Here is a 22,229-nt window from a genome sequence, read left to right on the forward strand (position 1 = left end):
ATAAAGCCGACTGGTAAAAACGAGTCTCTATTATTCATTTGGAACCACTTTATGGAATGAGATACTGTATCACCAAAGGAAACAGATGGTCCATGCTCCTGGTAAAAATGTTTTACAAAGGCATCCCCACCTAAAGTCCGCAGGTTCTGAATCCATTACTACCAAATGTGATACTCACAAGGTCATAATATATGTTGATCTTTAATTACTTTACAATGAGAAATATAGTATATTTGTAAATGACATTAGGAAAACGACAGTATTTTAGTAAAGATACATAATATAATTAAATATGATGTATTCGGATTTCAGATCTAACAATGAGAAAAAGCTAACTAAATGAATGAAGTTTGTTCTACAGTTCTTCCTAACTCCCCTCCATTCATCCAACTGGCCTCCTCTGGTCCAAGTCCAACCCTTTAATTAGAAAGACTTTTCTAAAATGCAAATGAGATTACACTGCTGTCCTATTTAAAATCTTTAGATGACTCCCCATCACCTTCAGGGGGATGATCTCGAGCAAGCTCTTTAAATGCTAACTACTCAAGATTACAAAGTTAGTAAAGCTGCCGAGTTGGGAGTAAACTCCATCCTATCAGTCTCCCACTCTAACTTTCAATCACGAAGCTGTAAGGACTTTTTAAGACAGGGGTTGGTAAGGTACATTCTGAGTCCCTCCTGCCTCTTGTTTTTGTAGGGCTCACACACTAAGAAACTACCATTTAAAAAAATGTATTTTATTGAAGTGTAGCTCGATTTACAAGGTTGTGTTAATTTCTGCTGTAGAGCAAAGTGATTCAGTTATACATAGATATATTTTTTCCTACTCTTGTCCATTATGGTTTATTACAAGATATTGAATATAGTTCCCTGTGCTCTACAGTAGGACCTTGTTGTTTATCCATTCTCTATATACTAGTTTGCATCTACTTATCCCAAATTCCCAATCCATACCTTCCCCTCCTCCTTCCCGCTTGGCAACCACAAGTCTGTTCTCTATTTCTGTGAGTCTGTTTCGGTTTTGTAGATAGGTTCCTTTGTGTTGTATTTTAGATTGCATATATAAGTGATATGATATGGTATTCGTCTTTCCCTTTCTGACTTACTTCACTTAGTATGGTAATCTTTAGGTCCATCCATGTTGCTGCAAATGGCCTTGTTTCATTCTTTTTTATGGCTGAGTAGTATTCCAGTGTGTGTGTGTGTGTGTGTGTGTGTGTGTGTGTGTGTGCATGTGTGTGTGTGTGTGTGTGTGTGTATCACATTTTTATCCATTCATCTGTCAATGGATATTTAGGTTGCTTCCATGTCTTGGCTATTGTAAATTGTGCTGCTATGAACATAGGGGTGCATGTATCTTTTGAATTATAGTTTTGTCCAGATATATGCCCATGAGTGGGACTGCTGGGTCATATGGTAACTCTATTTTTAGTTTTTTTAATTACAATTTCATAACACATGGAAAATACACGACACTCAAATATCAGTGTCCATTGAAAAAATTTTAATGGAACACAGTCACGCCCATGTATTTTTGTATTGTCTATAGCTGCTTTCAAGCAACAAACGTTGAATAGTTGCAATAGAGATTGCTTGGCCCACAAAACTTAAATATTTACTACATTGCTCTTTATGGAAAAAAATATGTCAGCACCTAAATTAAAGACTGTCATTAGGTAAGAGGGAAATAGGAAGCTAGAGAAGGAAGTTGAGTCAAGTTATCAAATGTCAAATCACTACATCAAGAAATTTGGACTTCTTTTATGACTTTTTTTTTTTTTTGGCCTTACCCCATGGCATGTGGGATCTTAGCTCCCCAACCAAGGATAGAACCCATGCTCCTGGCAGTGGAAGTGCAGAATCTTAACCGATGGACCGCCAGGGAAGTCCCAAGAAATTTGGACTTATAACAAATCTGGGCTTGATGTATCAAGATATAGTCTTTGGAAATTTTGTAATTGTATAAAATATATGAAGATGTATATCATAATGTATATTAGAGTTAAACATGTCGGAAATATGTATGTATAATCACTTGAGTGCATTTTGCTGTTTTGTCTTCAAAGTGCTATTCTTTCTTATTGAAAACATCTCCTTTGGTATCTCATTAACACCAACTCTTTTTTCAAAATTTATTTTAGCCATCACCTCCCCCAGGAAGGTGTCCCGACTTCCTCCTTCCCCTACTGGGAGGTGCCCCTTTTCCGTGTTCTTCTAGCTTATGCTTCTCTGTACGATGGACATTTTCAACAAAGTTTTTCATGACTGATTTTTGTAACTCAGCTCCTGAAAGTGTGGGATCCTTTCTTATTTTTCTTTTTAGCCCTGTGTGTAAGAAATTACCCAACATATTAGTAGACGTTTACTAATACAAGTTTGTGAATTAATATTCAAGAAATGCCACACACTTCTTTGACCCAATTTGATTCTGAATTCACTCAGAGTCTGGGTTCCTTCTCTTATAAAAGCCCTGGAGATGTCAGAAAATCTTAGTGAGCTGTTCACATGTTTGGGAAAATAGGAGCTGGTTGGGAGACTTACAAAGAGAATCTTTATAAGGGACCTGAGCCTTGTTTAAGCTAAAATACCTGTACACATTACGGGGGAAAAATTGTTAATCATAGTGAATATTCTCTATTCATTTGATCACCAAAAGCTTACGACGTAGAGGGTGAAACAAGCACCAAGAAGAATGCTTGGCATGTCATGGGCAAATGGACTTTTTTAAAGAACAGACCAGTAAATTACTAATTAGAGATACTGGAGAGCTGTTATAGAGCATTAGGGATGTCCAGGCACAGACTTAGGGCATCTTCCTAAACTCTATGTAGTTTTGTTATTCTAAGTAACAAATACGATAACCATGATGATTATTAGCATTTTCAGACTGGTTGCTTGGATCCAGGCAAGTACTTCACATGCATTTCTTTAACTTTTGCAACAATCCCATGAGGCTGGTACATGTATCTTATGGACATGGTAGGTGACCTCTAATAATTTATGGCACACATACTGGTTTTCTCCACGTGTCTTTCTGGCTTCTGCCTCTGACACCCTCCTGGGAGAGGGTGTCTCTCTATACACCCTCCTGGGGTGTACTCTCTCTATACACCCTCCTGGGAGAGATTTTTGGTCATTTAAACACGATCTTCTTGTGTCGGCTTTTGTTGTGCTAAGTTCTTCATGCAGGGATGCTTCATAAGCTCCTGCTCAGCCTGAAGACTGGCCACAGAGACCGCTATGGAAGGTATCAGTGAATATGTTCTTTCACTTACCCATTTTTTTACTCATTCACCATGTATTTAGTTTTTATGTATCAGGCAGTGGGAATTCAGAAATAACAAATATGGTGCCTAACAGCATGGTTCTCCTACGCTCAGGGGAAGCCAATGTGATGACAGATGCTCTGACTGAAGCTTCCTGAGTCACGGGTCACAGGGGATACTGTGCCTAGGCCAGCCGAGGGGGGCCACAGAGGGCTTTGCAGAAGCAACAGCATCTAAATGGAGAAGCCACAGAGGAAAAGAAGTGTGCCAGGAAGAGCATTCTAAATAGAGACACAAGCAGACCCACAGAGGCATGAGTCAGCATACAATTTTGAAAACGTCCTGGTAGTTTATCAGCCATGGAATGAGGAAAAAGGGCACGGGGCAGAGAGTGAGGTGAACGGGAGAGGGGGCAGATAGAGCTGGATTGATATATACGCTTGAGTGTCACAGCAGGAAGCTAACAACCAGAGAGAGCGTGGAACCAGCATGTAGCAGCAGCATGGCCCAGGGATCACGGTACCACGTAGAAGACAATCATCATTTGTGGTTTTGTATTTTGCTGCCCTGGTAAACAGCCATGGCTATATTCCACATGGGAGGTAAGAAATCTAGGTGATAAAATAGTACGACAAAAGCTGCAGTGAGATCACAGAAGTCGGATTTGAAAGAGGAATCATCATTACTCTGGGATTCAGTAAGTAGTTTACCTAAAAGAATGTTTTGTTTCACTGCAATATTTTTTTTAAAATCATGTATATATGTGTAAACTTGTTACCAGTTTTGTACAGTGTTCTACTTTTCTCTCTCTCTCTTTTTTTTTCATTTGGCATACCACTGTAAATTGAGCAGATATTTCAAATTTGGTGGGGGGGAAACTAGTAGACTGATGATAGAAAAATTAAAGGATACTCTATCTTGTAATCATTTTTTTTTTAATTGGGGTATAGTTGCTTTACAATGTTGTGTTAGTTTCTGCTGTACAATGAAGTGAATCTGCCACATGTGTACATATATCCCCTCCCTCTTGGACCTCCCTCCTACCGCACCCCCATCCCACCCATCTAGGTCACCACAGAGCACTGAGCTGAGCTTCCTGCACTGTACAGCAGGTTCCCACTAGCTATTTGTTTCACACATGGTAGTGTATATATGTCAATCATGCTGAATTGTTAATAAAAGAGAATAACACTTTTAGTTAATCTAAGCAAAATGCCCTCCTTTGTAACAATTTGCTATTATATTTAAATGGAAAAGAGAGCATTCTTATGAATGAATAAATGAATGAATGAATGGAATAAATGAAGGAATATTTAAAAATTATACTTATATATTCTTTTTATTGTTGAGTGCCCCAAAAATCCCTGCATATGAGAAGGAAGTACACTGAATGAGGTTTTCCCACCCAAACTTGTAGTTAAACTAGAAAGTTATTTAAGAGGATGCTTTTTACATGTCATTTCATTCTTATAACAAACTTACAAGTTATATGCTTCTACACCTAATACAAAAATAAATTATTGTACACAAGGGGGGCCCAGGGAAGTAAACTATTGTGCCCAAGGTCACATGAATGTCTAACACCAAAGTCCAAGTTTCTTCCTGTGTTACCCAACATGTAGAAAAATTGGATTTAGGCAGAGATACCTTGTTTTTCAGTCTTAGCTTGAATGTAAATACCATAACATGAGGGCTTTTGGAGACAGAGAAAAAGGTTGTGTTTAATGCTAGAAATAAAACTTCCGCTATCAGAGAGTGCTTACATGTGTATGCAATAGCATTACCTGCACCCTGCACATGGATATCAGTAACAGCATCATTGTAGGAGAATTGTGTAGAACTGAAGTCTGTTTATGAGACAGCTTATAAACCTGGGCACTGTTTTAAGATGAACTTCAGTGATTTTTTTCAAAGTTCCCACTCTGTTAAATTCTATAAATATCTGGCTGTAAGATAGCCAGAGAATACCTCTGAAGCCATCTATTCCTAATCCCATTATATTTTCGGTGGATGAAAGCAAGAATCAGAGAAAAGAAGAAATTATATAGAATATTTGATTCTTGCCTATTTGATCAAAATATGTAGTAATAATTTGCTAGGTCTTTTATGAAGCATTCATAATAGCACAGCATATCAAAATTGATGTTAATATCTTCATGATATAGATAAAGACCCAAGCTGGGAGAATTTGGGTGGCTCTCCCAGGATCACACATCTAGTGCACTGACAAGACTGGCACTGAGACTGACTTGGTTTGGTTCTAATTTCTACCTCATCTGAGTAGAATAAGGGCTAGAACACAGATCACGTTGAGCCTTATAGTTAAGTGCTTCATCTCCTACGCCAGCTGCCGTGACCATCCCGTCCATATGAGACTGCCCAGAAGTGGACAGAAGAGATGGGCAGGGCAGGGAAAGAAGGACATAGAGATAATTCCAGTTCATTGTACGTAATCTAGATTTCCCTCTATTTAAAATCCTACACCAATTTTATCCCCATGAAATCCTGCATGTCCTAAGCGCACAGAACCATACTGCTCATCAACTGTTAAGTTCTGTACTCAGCTTCACTGGTGATTCATGCTGTGACCTTGACAAAAACCACTAAGTCTTTCTTTATCTCAGTTTCTCCATCCATAATGTGATTATAAATATTAAATGCCCCTTAGCTACTTGACGGGGGTCACAAAGGCATTAATAATGTAATTATTTCTAAAGCACTTGGAAATCCTTGAGTGAAATATATTAAAAATATCACCACACTCAAAATATTCCCTGACAGGAGACTTAAATGAGAAAACTATTGCACTCCGAGTGGAAAATATGCCTGACGGGGTACATAAAGTTGCTTGAGAAAAATGTCTTTCATACCAGGGTCCCAAAGCTTCATTAGTTTTGTTTAGTGTGCTGAGACAGAGGTGTGAAAACCATGGGGAAGGGCCTCAGTAGGATGTGCTCTTTTGTCTACAGTTTTACAACTCTAATAAAACTAGAAAATCAAATGAGATTATAAGAGCCCCCAAACTAGGGTTGCCAGATACAGTACAGGACACACAGATAACATTTAAATTCCAGATAAACAAAAACTAATGTATTCTATAAGTACATCCCAAGTATTACATGGGGCATATTTATACTAAAAAAAATTATATATGTGAAATTCAAATTTAATAGCATGCTTTTTTTTTTAATTTGCTAAACCTGGTAACTCTTATCTCAAATCTTACTTATTTAACTAAGTTCCCTATTTGTCAATCTGAATTTGAGGAAAACTTATGTGGGACAGTTGTAAAGACAGACAAGTTTATTAGTCTCAGATAGTACAAAAATTAAGCAAATTGTGATAGTATTCTCACTAAGTTGCAATTCCTCAAAAGCAAATATGAGGTTTGTATTTTCTTTGTATTTCTGGATTTGGCATGGTTTTTGTAACATTGTAAGCAGCAGATAAATGTTTGTTGAATAAATGAATGAGTACGTGGCAAAGTGAATGAACAGCTTGAATTAAACTGAAGGAATTTAAGGCACTTTGGGAGCTTATTTAAAAATATATATTTGGGTTATAGTCAGTTGCCATAATAATTCTATATGGTAGGTTCTTCTAAGATCTCTAAGTTAGTTTATTAAGTTGTTTACAAGCTTTTATTAAATGCAGCAAGCATTTATTGAAGGCCTTTTTATGTACAAAGTGTTTATCCTGGCTCTGGATATTACTATCTATTACTTATCAGGTTATTTGTTATTAATTCTGGAGCAAATTCTACCTTCTTCAATTATAGAAATAATCACATTATCATAATTGCTTACTTGTAATTTATTGCAGAGTGAGTATATTCTAAACAAAAACAGGAGTGGTGAGAATGGGGAATATGAAAAGATCTTGAAAAAGCTACTTTTTCCAGCTTTATTAAGATATAACTGAAAAAACTGTATGCATTTACTGAGTAAAATGTGACGATTTGATCTACATATACATTGTGAATTGAATACTACAGACAAGCTAATTATCATATCTATCACTTCACATGGTATCATGTTTTGTGTGTGGTAAGAACATTTAAGATCTACTCTCCTAGCAAATTTCAAGTATACAGTACAGTATTATTAAACTACAGTCATCATGCTGTACTTTAAATGTCCAGAATTTATTCATCCTGTGTAATTGAAACTTTGTATCTTGACCAACATCTTTCATTTCTCCCACCCACAGGCCTTGGCAAACCTTCTACTCTCTTCTTCCATGAGATGAAGTTTTTTAGATTCCACATATGAGTGAGATTATGCAGGATATTTTCCTGTGCTGGCTATTTTATTTAGCATAATTTCCTCAAGGTTCATACGTATTGTTGCAACTGTGATGGATACAGGTTGATTTGATATCTTGGCTACTGCGAATAATGCTACAATGAACATGGGGTGCAGATATATCTTCAAGATACTGATTTTATTTCCTTTGGATATATAGCCAGAGTTGGATTGCCGGATCATACGTTAGTTCTATTTTTAATTTTTTGAGGAACTTCCATACTGTTTTCCATAATGGCTGTACAAATTTACATTCCCACCAATAACAGACAAGGGTTCCCTTTTCTCAACATCCTTGCAAATACTTACCTTTTATCTTTTAGATAAGAACAATCTAACAAGTGTGAGGTGATATCTTATTGTGGTTCTAATTTGCACTTTGATTTGCATTTCCCTGATGATTAGTTATGTTGAGCATTTCTTTTTTTTTCATATACCTGTTGGCCATTTGTATATCTTCTTTGGAAAAATACCTATTCAAATCCTTTGCCCATTTTTAAATTGGGTTATTTATTTTATTGCTATTGAGTAGTATGACTTCCTTCAATATTATGGATATTAACCTCTTATCAGATGTATGTCTTACAAATATTTTCTCCCATTCCATAGGTTGTCTCTTCACTTTGTTCATTGCTCCTTTGCTATGTAGAAGCTTTTTCATTTAATGCAATCCCATTTGTCTATTTTTGCTTTTGTTTGCTTTGCTTTGAGGGTTACATCCATAAAATTATGGTCCAGACCAATGTCAGGAAGCATTTTCCTTATGTTTTCTTCTAATACAGTTTCAGGTCTTACATTTAAGTCTTTAATCCAGTTTGATTGACATTTGTGTGTTGTGAGATTAGGGCCCAATTCTATTTTTCTGCTTGTGGATATCTAGTTTTCCCAAGATCACTTATTGAAGAGATTATTCTGTCCTCTTACGTGTTCTTGGTACCTTTACTGAAGATCAATTGTCCCTAAATATGTAAATTTATTTCTGGGTTCCTTGTTCTGTTCTTTTGGTCTATCTGTCTGTTTCTATGTCAGTACCATACTGTTTTGGTTACCATAGCTATGTACATTTTGGTTTATCTTTTTTTTTTTTTTTTTTTTTTTTTTTTTGCAGTACGCGGGCCTCTCACTGTTGTGGCCTCTCCCATTGTGGAGCACAGGCTCCGGACACGCAGGCTCAGCGGCCATGGCTCACGGGCCCAGCCACTCCGTGGCATGTGGGATCTTCCCAGACCAGGGCACGAACACGTGTCCCCTGCATCAGCAGGCAGACTCTCAACCACTGCACCACCAGGGAAGCCCAATAGCTATGTATATTTTTAAATCAGGTAGTATGATGATTCCAGATCTGTTCTTTTTGCTCAAGATTGCTTTGGATTTTCAGAGTCTTTTATGGTTCAATATGAATTTTAGCATTGATTTTTTTATTTGTATAAAAAATGCCCTTGCAAATTTGATAGGGCTTGCATTAACTCTGTAGATTTCTTTGGGTAGGATAGATATTTTAACATTACTAATTCTTCCAAACCATGAACATAAGATATCTTTCCATTTCTTTGTGTCTTCTTCAACTTATTTCATCAGTGTTTTATAGTTTTAAGTGTACAGATTTTTCATGTCTTTGGTTACATTTATTTCTAAGCATTTTATTATTTTTGATGCTTCTGTAAATGCAATTATTTTCTAAATTTCTATTTCAGACATAACTTTGTTGTTAGTTTATAGAAATGCAACCAATTTTTGCATATTGATATTTGTATCCTGATCTTAAAAGAAAAACTTTGAGCTTTTCACCTGTGACTAAGATGTTAGCTGTGGGCTTGTCATATGGCCTTTAATATGTTGATATTCATTCCTTCTATAGCTAATTTGTTGAAATGTTTTATCAGGAATATGTATTGAATTTTGTCAAATGTTTATTCTGCATCTGTTGAGATGATCATGTGATTTTTATTCTTCATTCTGTTAATATAGTGTATAATATTTATTGATTTGTGTATGTTGAGTTATGTTTGCATCTCAGGGATAAATCCCACTTGATCATGGTGTATGATACTTTAAATGGGTTGTTGAGTTCAATTTTCTAGCATTTTGTTGAGGGTTTTTGTATCTATATTTATCAGGGATATTGACACATAGTTTTATTGTTGTGTCCTTGTCTGTCTTTGTTTTATGAGGACAATTCTGGCCTCATAAAATGAGGTTGAGAGTACCACTGCTCTTTGTTTACTGGAAGAATTTGAGAAGGATTGATATTAACTCTTTTTAAATGTTTGATAGAATTCACCAATTAGCCATCTGGTCCTGGACTTTTGTTTCTTGGACGATATTTGACTATAGATTCAATTTTCTTACTAGCATTCAGTCTGCTTTGATTTTCTATTTCCTTATGAATCAGTCTTGGTAGATTGTATGTTTCTAGGAATGTATCCAACTCTTCCAGGTTTTCCAATTTGTTGGTGTATAATTATTCAAAGTAGCCTCTTAGAATCCTTTGTATTTCTGTGGTATCAGTTGTAATGTATCCTCTTTTACTTATAAATTTATGTATTCGATTTTTCTCTCTTTTTTCCCTTAATAAGTCTAGCTAAAGGTTTGTCAACTTCATCTGTTCAAAAAATTGGAAAATTCACAAAATTGTGGAAATTAAACACATTCCTTTTTAAACTTAAAAAAAGTATCTTGAGACAAATGAAAATGGAAACACAACATACCAAAATTTATGAGATGGAACAAAAGCAGTTCTAAGAAGGAATTTTATAGCTGTAAACATATGCATTATGAAACAAGAAATATCTTAAATAAACAACCTAACTTTACTCCTCCAGAAATTAGAAAAAGAACAGCCCAAGCTCAAAGTTAGCGCAAGAAAGAAAATAGCAAAGATAGAATAAGAATAAATAAAATGGAGACTAGAAACCAGCTGAAAAACTAGAAGTCGTTAGAAATACACATATGTAGGTGAAGAAAGAAATCAAGGGAGAATAAAATCTCCACCGAAATGTGAAATAGACCCTGGGGTCTGAGGCCAGACAGTCTGGGTTTAAATTCTTACCACTTTCAAGCTCTGCAATCTTGAGAAGTTTACTTAATTTCTCAAAGCACAGTCTCTTTAACTACATAGAGGAAATAATAGTAGAACCTACAGCATTAAATAATTTGGAATATTGCACAAGATAATGCAAATGAAGCACTTAATCTAGTCCCTGGCAGGAAAGACACGCTCTATTCTCCAGGTTACTTTCATCTTCATTCATTGTATTATTATTGATGCCTATGGGGTAAAAGTCTGATTACTTATCTACTTGAAATTAGTGATTTAAAAATATATTATTTATAAAACACAAATATAATTATATTCCAGAGTTACATTTTTTTTTTAACATCTTTATTGGAGTATAATTGCTTTACAATGGTGTTAGTTTCTGCTTTACAACAAAATAAATCAGTTATATATATATACATATGTTCCCATATCTCTTCCCTCTTGCATCTCCCTCCCTCCCACCCTCCCTATCCCACCCCTCCAGGCGGTCATAAAGCACAGAGCTGATCTCCCTGTGCTATGCGGCTGCTTCCCACTAGCTATCTACCTTACGTTTGGTAGTGTATATATGTCCATGCCTCTTTCTTGCTTTGTCACAGCTTACCCTTCCCCCTCCCCATATCCTCAAGTCCATTCTCTAGTAGGTCTGGGTCTTTATTCCTGTCTTACCCCTAGGCTCTTCATGACATTTTCTTTTTCTTAAATTCCATATATATGTGTTAGCATACGGTATTTGTCTCTCTCTTTCTGACTTACTTCACTCTGTATGACAGACTCTAGGTCTATCCACCTCATTACAAATAGCTCAATTTCATTTCTTTTTATGGCTGAGTAATATTCCATTGTATATATGTGCCACATCTTCTTTATCCATTCATCTGATGATGGACACTTAGGTTGTTTCCATTTCTGAGCTATTGTAAATAGAACTGCAGTGAACATTTTGATTCATGACTCTTTTTGAATTATGGTTTTCTCAGGGTATATTCCCAGTAGTGGGAATGCTGGGTCATACGGTAGTTCTATTTGTAGTTTATTAAGGAACCCCCATACTGTTCACCACAGTGGCTGTATCAATTTACATTCCCACCAACAGTGCAAGAGTGTCCCTTTTCTCCACACCCTCTCCAGCATTTATTGTTTCTAGATTTTTTGATGATGGCCATTCTGACTGGTGTGAGATGATATCTCATTGTAGTTTTGATTTGCATTTCTCTAATGATTAGTGATGTTGAGCATTCTTTCATGTGTTTGTTGGCAGTCCGTATATCTTCTTTAGAGAAATGTCTATTTAGGTCTTCTGCCCATTTTTGGACTGGGTTGTTTGTTTTGTTGTTATTAAGCTGCATGAGCTGCTTATAAATTTTGGAGATTAATCCTTTGTCAGTTGCTTCATTTGCAAATATTTTCTCCCATTCTGAGGGTTGTCTTTTGGTCTTGTTTATAGTTTCCTTTGCTGTGCAAAAGCTTTGAAGTTTCATTAGGTCCCATTTGTTTATTTTTGTTTTTATTTCCATTTCTCTAGGAGGTGGGTCAAAAAGAATCTTGCTGTGATTTATGTCATAGAGTGTCCTGCCTATGTTTTCCTCTAAGAGTTTGATAGTTTCTGGCCTTACATTTAGGTCTTTAATCCATTTTGAGCTCATTTTTGTGTATGGTGTTAGGGAGTGATCTAGTTTCAATCTTTTACATGTACCTGTCCAGTTTTCCCAGCACCACTTATTGAAGAGGCTGTCCTTTCTCCACTGTACATTCCTGCCTCCTTTATCAAAGATAAGATGACCATATGTGCGTGGGTTTATCTCTGGGCTTTCTATCCTGTTCCATTGATCTATCTTTCTGCTTTTGTGCCAGTACCATATTGTCTTGATTACTGTAGCTTTGTAGTATACTCTGAAGTCAGGCAGCCTGATTCCTCCAGCTCCACTTTTTGTTCTCAAGATTGCTTTGGCTATTCAGGGTCTTTTGTGTTTCCATACAAATTGTGAAATGTTTTGTTCTAGTTCTGTGAAAACTGCCAGTGGTAGTTTGATAGGGATTGCATTGAATCTGTAGATTGCTTTGGGTAGTAGAGTCATTTTAACAATGTTGATTCTTCCAATCCAAGAACATGGTATATCTCTCCATCTACTTGTATCATCTTTAATTTCTTTCATCAGTGTCTTATAATTTTCTGCATACAGGTCTTTTGTCTCCTTAGGTAGGTTTATTCCTAGATATTTTATTCTTTTTCTTGCAATGGTAAATGGAAGTGTTTTCTTGATTTCACTCTCAGATTTTTCATCATTAGTGTATAGGAATGCCAGAGATTTCTGTGTATTAATTTTGTATCCTGCTACTTTACCAAATTCATTGATTAGCTCTAGGAGTTTTCTGGCAGCATCTTTAGGATTCTCTATGTATAGTATCATGTCATCTGCAAACAGTGACAGCTTTACTTCTTCTTTTCCAATTTGGATTCCTTTTATTTCCTTTTCAAAAAAGGAAAAGGAAATAAAAGGAATCCAGAATTACATTTATAATTCACATAAAAAAGCTAACATGAAATAAGTGTATTTGTACAAACTGAATGCTATTTGCAGGCCACACTGGACTCTGTCTCTGGATTGTCGTGATATCATTTGTTCTCCTTTGTTATTAAAGTTGATACAGTGATAATGTTTGAGAAGCTCTAGGGTAAAAAATAAAAAACAACTTAAGTGTGTATTAGTGTAGAATAGGTGCTCAGTAAATGCTACCTATCCTTATGAGGGTTATGATGTTTCAGGTTTCTTATATTCGTTATCATGTTTGACTCCCACAAGCAATGGTTATGTCATGGTTCATTATTCCCAGTTTACATATGAGAAATAGAGCCTCAAAGGGTCAACGAACCTTTCCAGGGCAGCCCACTTTATAAATTGGATAGACACCTGGGTTTGCATGATGACAAACCCCTTGCCTTTTCATTTCATGTCAGTTTTCCAATGGAAAAGTGTGGCCAGGGCCTGCTTTGTGGGGAAAGTGGCCCCATCTGAATATAGAGAAAGGGTTCCAAGGTGAAGCTCTAAATTTATTTTGCTTCATAATGAGCTAGACCATCCAGACCTGGTCCCCTTTCTAAACCTCACCTCAAGAACAATCACGTAAACTTATAAACTGCAAAATGATGAGTACAGACCTTGACAACAAACACTAATAACAAAAATGATAATGGCCTTAAGGAACATGTTTCTGAGTCTATCACGCAGCTGATCACCACTGAGGGAGGAGCCGGAGGTTATGCCCTCTGCAAGAGGACACTTCCTGCCACGGCCAGAGGTAACAGCAGTGAGTCTAGGTCTGGTAATGGTGTTAGCTTCAAGCTCTGTTAAATACATGAAATAACAATTGTACAATATCTTATTCAGAGCAAAATTACAACTCTATTACCTGCTTTACTAACAGTGAATAAATTACACTTTGACACAGAATTTGTATTGATCAAGCAAAAAGAACACACTAGAGGGAGAGAAGACTGATCTGCCCGCAACGTTTTCCCAGGGTCTCTCTTGCTTTCCTGTATGCTCCTAGTTTTTCTTTCCTGTGCTGAATTTTAGACTCCTCTGCTCCGTGTCTTCCTCACTCACTGAAGCCAGTTAATTACTAATTAGCCCATTTATGACCTCACTCACGTCCTCCGTCTGAGAACTATTTTGTCTCTAGTCCAGTGGTTTAACTTTAGCATGGGGAGAGTTTGCTAAAGATTGTCAGCCCCACTGGATTTTCTGATTCTTGGGCCCACAATTTGCATTTATAACAAGTTTCTAAATGATGCTGCTGGTCTGGGGCACAGTTGAACATTACTGTTCCAGCCAGAGAGATAATGGCTCAGAAGAGCTTTTGGCTCAGTCTCCAGCTCTTTGCTGTGGGTAACCTAGTTATTTGCCATAGATAATCAATTCTACTTGAACCTGTTATCAAACTCGAAGACCCTTGCAGCCTTGACCTTTTGAATTCTTCACCTAACCCTGATTCCCTATCCATAGAGCATCCATACAATACCTGTCTTCCCGTCTCTTACCAAAGATCTATAGTGCCTATAAGGAAAAGAGTGTAGAAAAAGTCAGACAAGAAGCAGTCTCTGAAGTCAGGCAGATCTGGCTATGAACTCCAGGCCACTGAAGACATTTCACATGTTCCCTAATCTCACTGGGTTTGCTTCTTTATTTTAAAAGTCAGTCTTAACAATAGTCAGTGTGCAAAGCTATTGTGAAGCTTGCATAAATGAACAGTAAGGTTCTCAAATTTAGGGGCACAACAGAATCTCCTGAGGATTTGTTAGCCCAGATTTTGAGACCCATCCCTAGAGATTCCGAGTCTAGGTATGGGGTGGAGCCTGACAATTTGCACTTATGCTAAGTACCCAGAGGATGCTGACGTGATTGGTCCAGAGGCCACGTTTTAAGAACCACTAGCTGGTAAAAACAAAGGGCTTAGCACAGGGCTCAGCCATCTGTAGGGAGTCAAAATGTATTTCCCTGTCTTCCTATTTTGATTGGTCCTTGTGGCTTTTATTATTTGAATGGATCCATAGAAACATCCTTGTCCCAAGGTCAGCCTAACCTGATTTCTCTAAATCTGACATTCTCGTTTCCCAGTTCAAAAGTCCATTCCATTTGTATTCTTTACCCTCATGGCCAATCTGGTGCTATCATAGTGCATTCCTTTGGTAATATGGCACATTTACCCAGGGCTTAATATCTTCTCTATTTCTCTACCTTTTCAGCTGCATATGGCTTCTCCTCAGAAACTCTTTCCTGTAATTAGTCACACACTTTGGCAGCCGTGAAGGTGTGAGACTAGATTATTTTCTGCTCCAGGTGAAGGCAGAAGTTCATCTGAACTCTCGCTGTTGGAGAGGCTTTGAATGCAGCGTTCTGTTAAAACAAACAGTCTCCATGCAGACAGCCGCACCTGTCCCCAAACACTTTCAACTTTTGAAAAGCAACAGGAAGATAAAAGAGCATCAAATCTATTTGGAAATTGTCCTCTGGCAATAAGCCTCTTTGTTTCTGACTCTGGAAAGAAGCTTTCAAGCGTCCACTTTTCATCTCTCCATTGCCCACCTCTCTTCCCCACACTGTGCACTGGGCCCTGCCACACTACCCCTCCACCCCATTGTGCCCGGGTGCAGTGATGCAGAAGGCAAAGGTAGGACTGTATTTTTAAGAGATAAAAGCCAGCATACTCCATTTATAATGCCTTGCTCTTCCACTCCATGTTTCATCTCAGGATCTCTAGCCACTACATAAATGCTATACAAAACTTGCTATTGTCCTTGATTCCCCAAGGGGAAATTGAATGTAAGCCACTCTCTGTATATTAGTGCATCTCAGCAACTCCAAAGGATTGTAGACTAATTTAAAGGGTCCCTGTGCTTTCTGGAGCTGCTCCTGTTTCTCTAAAATGCACTAATTGTTTAAAGGGCATTGTAGGTAAACATGAAAATGTAGTTTCTGTGCAAGAGCGGCCTCTCAGAATGCATTTTGGAAAGTTAACTTTCGTACCAACTACATATGATAGATGATATATGACAGATCGAGTGATTGCTTAAAAAAATCAATTTTAAAATAGCACACCACAACAGAATTCACATTAGGGAGTCAGTAGACCTAAATACATAATAATCTAAAGTTCATCAAAAAGTTAGAGAGCTGCACTTTATATGTACCACACAACCCACTCTCCCTCCACACACTGGACACCAGTGAATGAAGAACAACTTCAAGAATGTCACCCTCCTTGTGCAGTGGTTCAAGGTTGTTAGACAATCAGTGTGCATCTCAAGTTTCTCTGCTTTCTGAAGGTTGGTGAAATGCTACAGAATGAATCTGGGAGGAAGGACCAAACCCCAGTCCAAAAAGTTTTATCAGCTTTCTTATTGCTAAATCTTCCCTCTTGCTAATTTTCTTTTTCTCTTTTGCGTTAATACGAACTAAATTTTCTCAAACAGTTTTTACTTTCAATGATTCTGTGGGTCATTAGTTAGAAGTCTATCAGTCCACAGAATAAGTACTGTGTACTTATTGCGATGAAGGCATGCAAACACCATTCTTACAGTCAGTGACACGAGGACCATTTGCAGAAGCAGTTATCCATCATGGCAAGTACGTATGCTGACATCCATTGGCTGTCTGCTCTGGGACATGGTGGTGCATATATTATTGTATTTGTACTAAACAACAATGCTGTGTAGCAAATATCAATGGCCCAGCATTTCAAGGCTTAGGGGAGACATGTAACGTGATTGAATTTATACCCTAGTGAGAAAATCAAGATTAGATCCCAAACATGAGTAGATCAAAAAGCCTATGTTCTCTATTCTTGCTTCTATTCTATTTTATTCTTGCTTCTAGAAGTAACTATTGCTTCTACTGTAGGTGATGAGAGAGACATCAAACCTGGCTTCATCAAATTTAGTTTTTTTCCTTTATGTACATGATGGCTTTACATATGTGATTTAATTAAATTGAACAGTTAGACATTGGCATTTGCTTTGCTTGAACAATCACTGGTTAGTGACTTGTTAGGTTAAGAAGATCTAACCAGAGTTAAAACAGTAGTAACATGTTTCGATTTGGTTTCAAGGATCATTTAGCCATTCAGTAATTTGCCATATCCAGGGGAAGTTTTGATTGTGCAGGGGATGCTGCTGGTGTTTTGTGGGCAGAGAAAAACATAGTAGAGAATAGGAGGGTCACTTAAAATGAATCATCCTGTATTCATTCCACATCATTTTCAAATGTATAATGGACATTCATGTAGGAGGACAAACTTGTTCAAAAGTTTTGAGCCTGCAATCTAACCCCATTTAACATCTTAAAAACGTTTTTTGCATAGTTTTTATATTACTGAATTTTTCAGAAGTGCAACTAACCTGTAACTTGAGGTAAGGTTTTACTTTTTTTGTTAAGAACGTTGCTGAGAATTGTTCACTCTTTTGGAAAACCACATCATGAGCAACAATGCTGTAATATCTGAATTACTAATAAAATACACCTGTCTTATGCAGCTTCTCTAGCTGTTACTTTCATTATGATTCTATGTATAGATGCAAGCGTTTATTTCTTTATGTTTTCTTTACTAGAACTTCCTGGTCATTTGCATATTCAAAAGCATATGAATTCAAAGTAAACTACTTTCCTTTTGTTTCTCCTTTATATTAGCCTTACAACATTTTAAGAAATCTTGTGTTGGTAAGTTACATTATGTATAAATTCTGTTTCAAAATATTAAAATGGCATTATGAAACATTTATTATAAAATGTTCTATTGGTCATTATAAGGATGAGAGCTACTGTGCTAACTAAACTCTAAACCGACTATGTGAGTTCTTTGACTTTTTACCTACTTTTTTTTAACATCTTTATTGGAGTATAATTGCTTTACAGAATTGTGTTAGTTTCTACTGTATAACAAAGTGAATCAACTATACATATACATATATCCCCATGTCCCCTCCCTCTTTGGATCTCCCTCCCACCCTCCCTATCCCACCCCTCTAGGTGGTCAAAAAGCCTTGAGCTGATCTCCCTGTGTGATGCAGCTGCTTCCCGCTAGCTATCTATTTTATATTTGGTAGTGTATATATGTCCATGCTACTCTCTCACTTCGTCCCAGCTTACCCTTAGCCCTCCCCATGTCCTCAAGTCCATTCTCTACGTCTGCGTCTTTATTTCTGTCCTACCTCTAGGTGTGTCAGAACAATTTTCTTTTAGATTCCATATATATGTGTTAGCATATGGTATTTATTTTTCTCTTCCTGACTTACTTCACTCTGTATGACAAACTCTAGGTCCATCCACCTCACTACAGGTAACTCAATTTCCTTTCTTTTTATGGCTGGGTAATATTCTATTGTATATACGTGCCACATCTTCTTTATCCATTCATCTATTGTATGACACTTAGGTTGCTTCCATGTCCTGGCTATTGTAAATAGTGCTGCAGTGAACATTATCATACATGACTCTTTTTGAATTATGGTTTTTTCAGGGTATATGCCCAGCAGTGGGATTGCTGGGTCACATGGCAGTTCTATCTTTAGTTTTTTTCAGGAATCCCCATACTGTTCTCCATAGTGGCTGTTATCAATTTACATTCCTACCAACAGTGCAAGAGGGTTCCCTTTTCTCCACACCCTCTCCAGCATTTATTGTTTGTAGATTTTTTGATGATGTCCATTCTGACCGGTGCGAGGTGATACCTCATTGTAGTTTTGATTTGCATTTCGCTAATGATTAGTGAAGTTGAGCATCCTCTCATATGTTTGCTGTCAATCTGTATATCTTTGTTGGAGAAATGTCTATTTAGGCATTCTGCCCATTTGTGGATTGTGTTGCTTTTTTCTTTTTGATATTGACCTGCATGAGCTACTTGAATATTTTGGAGATTAATCCTTTGTCAGTTGCTTCGTTTGCATATTTTTCTCCCATTCTGACTGTTGTCTTTTCACCTTGTTTATGGTTTCTTTTGCTGTGCAAAAGCTTTGAAGTTTCATTAGGTCCCATTTGTTTCTTTTGGTTTTTATTTCCATTTCTCTAGGAGGTGGGTCAAAAAGGATCTTGCTGTAATTTATGCCATAGAGTGCTCTGCCTATGTTTTCCTTGAAGAGTTTTATAGTGTCTGGCGTTACATTTAGGTTTTTAATCCATTTTGAGTTTACTTTTGTATACAGTGTAAGGGCGTGTTCTAATTTTATTCTTTTACAAGTAGCTGTCCAGATTTCCCAGCACCACTTATTGAAGAGGCTGTCTTTTCTCCATTGTATATTCTTGCCTCCTTTATCAAAGATAAGGTGGACATATGTGTGTGGGTTTATCTCTGGGCTTTCTGTCTTGTTCCATTGATCTATATATCTGTTTTTGTTCCAGTACCATACTGTCTTGATTACTGTAGCTTTGCAGTATATTCTGATTCCATCAACTCTGTTTTGCTTTCTAAAGATTGCTTTGGCTATTCAGGGTCTTCTGTGTTTCCATACAAATTGTGAAACATTTTGTCCTAGTTCTGTAAAAAATGCCATTGGTAGTTTGATAGGGATTGCATTGAATCTGTAGATTGCTTTGGGTAGTACAGTCATTTTCACAATGTTGAGTCTTCCTGTCCAAGAACATGGTATACTTCTCCATCTGTTTGTATCATCTTCAGTTACTTTCATCAGGGTCTTATAATATTCTGCATACAGGTCTTTTGTCTCTCTATGCAGGTTTATTCCTAGGTATTTTATTCTTTTAGTTGCAAAGGTAAAGGGAAGGGATTCCTTAATTTCTCTTGCAGATTCTTCATCATTGGTGTATAGGAATGCAAGAGATTTCTGTGCATTAATTTTGTATCCTGCTACTTTACCAAATTCATTGATTAGCTCTAGTAGTTTTCTGGTAGCATCTTTAGGATTCTCTATGTATAGTATCATATCAAATGCAAACAGTGACAGTTTTACTTCTTCGTTTCCAATTTGGATTCTGTTTATTTCTTTTCCATTTCTGATTGCTGTGGCTAAAACTTCCAAAACTATGTTGAATAATAGTGGTGAGAGGGGGCAACCTTCTCTTGTTTCTGATCTTAGAGGAAATGGTTTCAGTTTCTCACCATTGAGAATGATGTTGGCTGTGGGTTTGTCATATATGGCCTTTATTATGTTGAGGTAGGTTCCCTCTATGCCTACTTTCTTGAGAGTTATCATAAATGGGAGTAGAATTTTGTCAAAAGCTTTTTCTGCATCTAATGAGATTATCATATCGTTTTTATCCTTCAGTTTGTTAATATGGTGTATCACATTGATTGATTTGTGTATATTGATGAATCCTTGCATACCTGGGATAAACCCCACTTGATCATGGTGTATGATCCTTTTAATGTGCTGTTGGATTCTGTTTGCTAGTATTTTGTTGAGGAGTTTTGCATTGATGTTCATCAGTGATATTGGTCTGTAGTTTTCTTTTCTGTGACATCTTTGTCTGGTTTTGGTTTCAGAGTGATGGTGGCCTAGTAGAATGAGTTTGTGAGTGTTCCTCCTTCTGCTGTTTGAGAGGGATAGGTGTTAGCTCTTCGCTAAATGTTTGATAGAATTCGCCTGTGAAGCCATCTGGTCCTGGGCTTTTGTTAGTTGGAAGATTTTTAATCACAGTTTCAATTTCAGTGCTTGTGATTGGTCTGTTCATATTTTCTATTTCTTCCTGGTTCAGTCTCAGAAGGTTGTCCTTTTCTAAGAATTTGTCCATTTCTTCCAGGTTGTCCATTTCATTGGCATATAGTTGCTTGTAGTAATCTCTCATGATACTTTGTATTTCTGCAGTGTCAGTTGTTACTTATTTTTCATTTCTAATTCTCTTGATTTGAGTCTTCTCCCTTTTTTTCTTGATGAGTCTGGCAATGCTTTATCAATTCTGTTTATCTTCTCAACAACCAACTTTTAGTTTTATTGATTTTGCTATTGTTTCCTTCATTTCTTTTTCATTTATTTCTGATCTGATCTTTACGATTTCTTCCCTTCTGCTAACTTTGGAAGGTTTTTTTGTTGTTGCTGTTCTTGTTTCTCTAATTGCTTTAGGTGAAAGATAAGGCTGTTTATTTGAGATTTTTCTTGTTTCTTGAGGGAGGATTATATTGCTATAAACTGCCCTCTTAGAACTGCTTTTGCTGCACCCCATAGGTTTTGGGTCATCATGTTTTCATTGTCATTTGTTTCTATGTATTTGTTGATTTCCTCTTTGATTAATTCAGTGATCTCTAGGTTATTTAGTAGCGTATTGCTTAGCCTCCATTTGTTTGTAATTTTTACAGTTTTTTCCCTGTAATTTATATCTAGTCTCATAGCATTGTGGTCGTAAAAGATACATGATACGATTTCGATTTTTTAAAATTTTCCAAGGCTTGAATTGTGACCCAGGTTCTGATCTATTCTAGATAATGTTCCATGAGCATTTGAGAAGAAAGTGTATTCTGTTGTTTTTGGATGGAATGTCCTATAAATATCCATTAAGTCCATCTTGTTTAATGTGTCATTTAATGCTTGTGTTTCCTTATTTATTTTCATTTTGGATGATCTGTCCATGGTGAAAATGGGGTGCTAAAGTCCCCTAATATTATTGTGCTACTGTCGATTTCCCCTTTTATGGTTGTTAGCATTTGCCTTATGATGTATTGTGGTGCTCCTGTGTTGGATGCATAAATATTTACAATTGTTGTATCTTCTTTTTGGTTTGATCCCTTGATTTTTATGTAATATGCTTCTTTGTCTCATATAGTAGTCTTTATTTTAAACTCTATTCTGTCTGATATGAGAATTGCTACTCCATCTTTCATTGGATTTCCATTTGCATGGAATATCTTTCTCCATCCCCTCACTTTCAGTCTGTGTGTGGGTCTGAAGTGGGTCTCTTGAAGACTGCATATATATGAGTATTGTTTTTGTATACATTCAGCCAGTCTGTGTCTTTTGGTTGGAGGATTTAATCCATTTACATTTAATTATTGATAATTATCGATATGTATGTTTCTTTTATCATTTGCTTAATTGTTTTGGGTGTGTTATCATAGGTGTTTTCCTTCTCTTGTGTTTCCTGCCTAGGGGAGTTCCTTTAGCGTCTGTTGTAA

Source organism: Stenella coeruleoalba (assembly GCF_951394435.1).
Source record: "Stenella coeruleoalba genome assembly, chromosome: 6".
NCBI classification, from domain to species: Eukaryota; Metazoa; Chordata; class Mammalia; order Artiodactyla; family Delphinidae; genus Stenella; species Stenella coeruleoalba.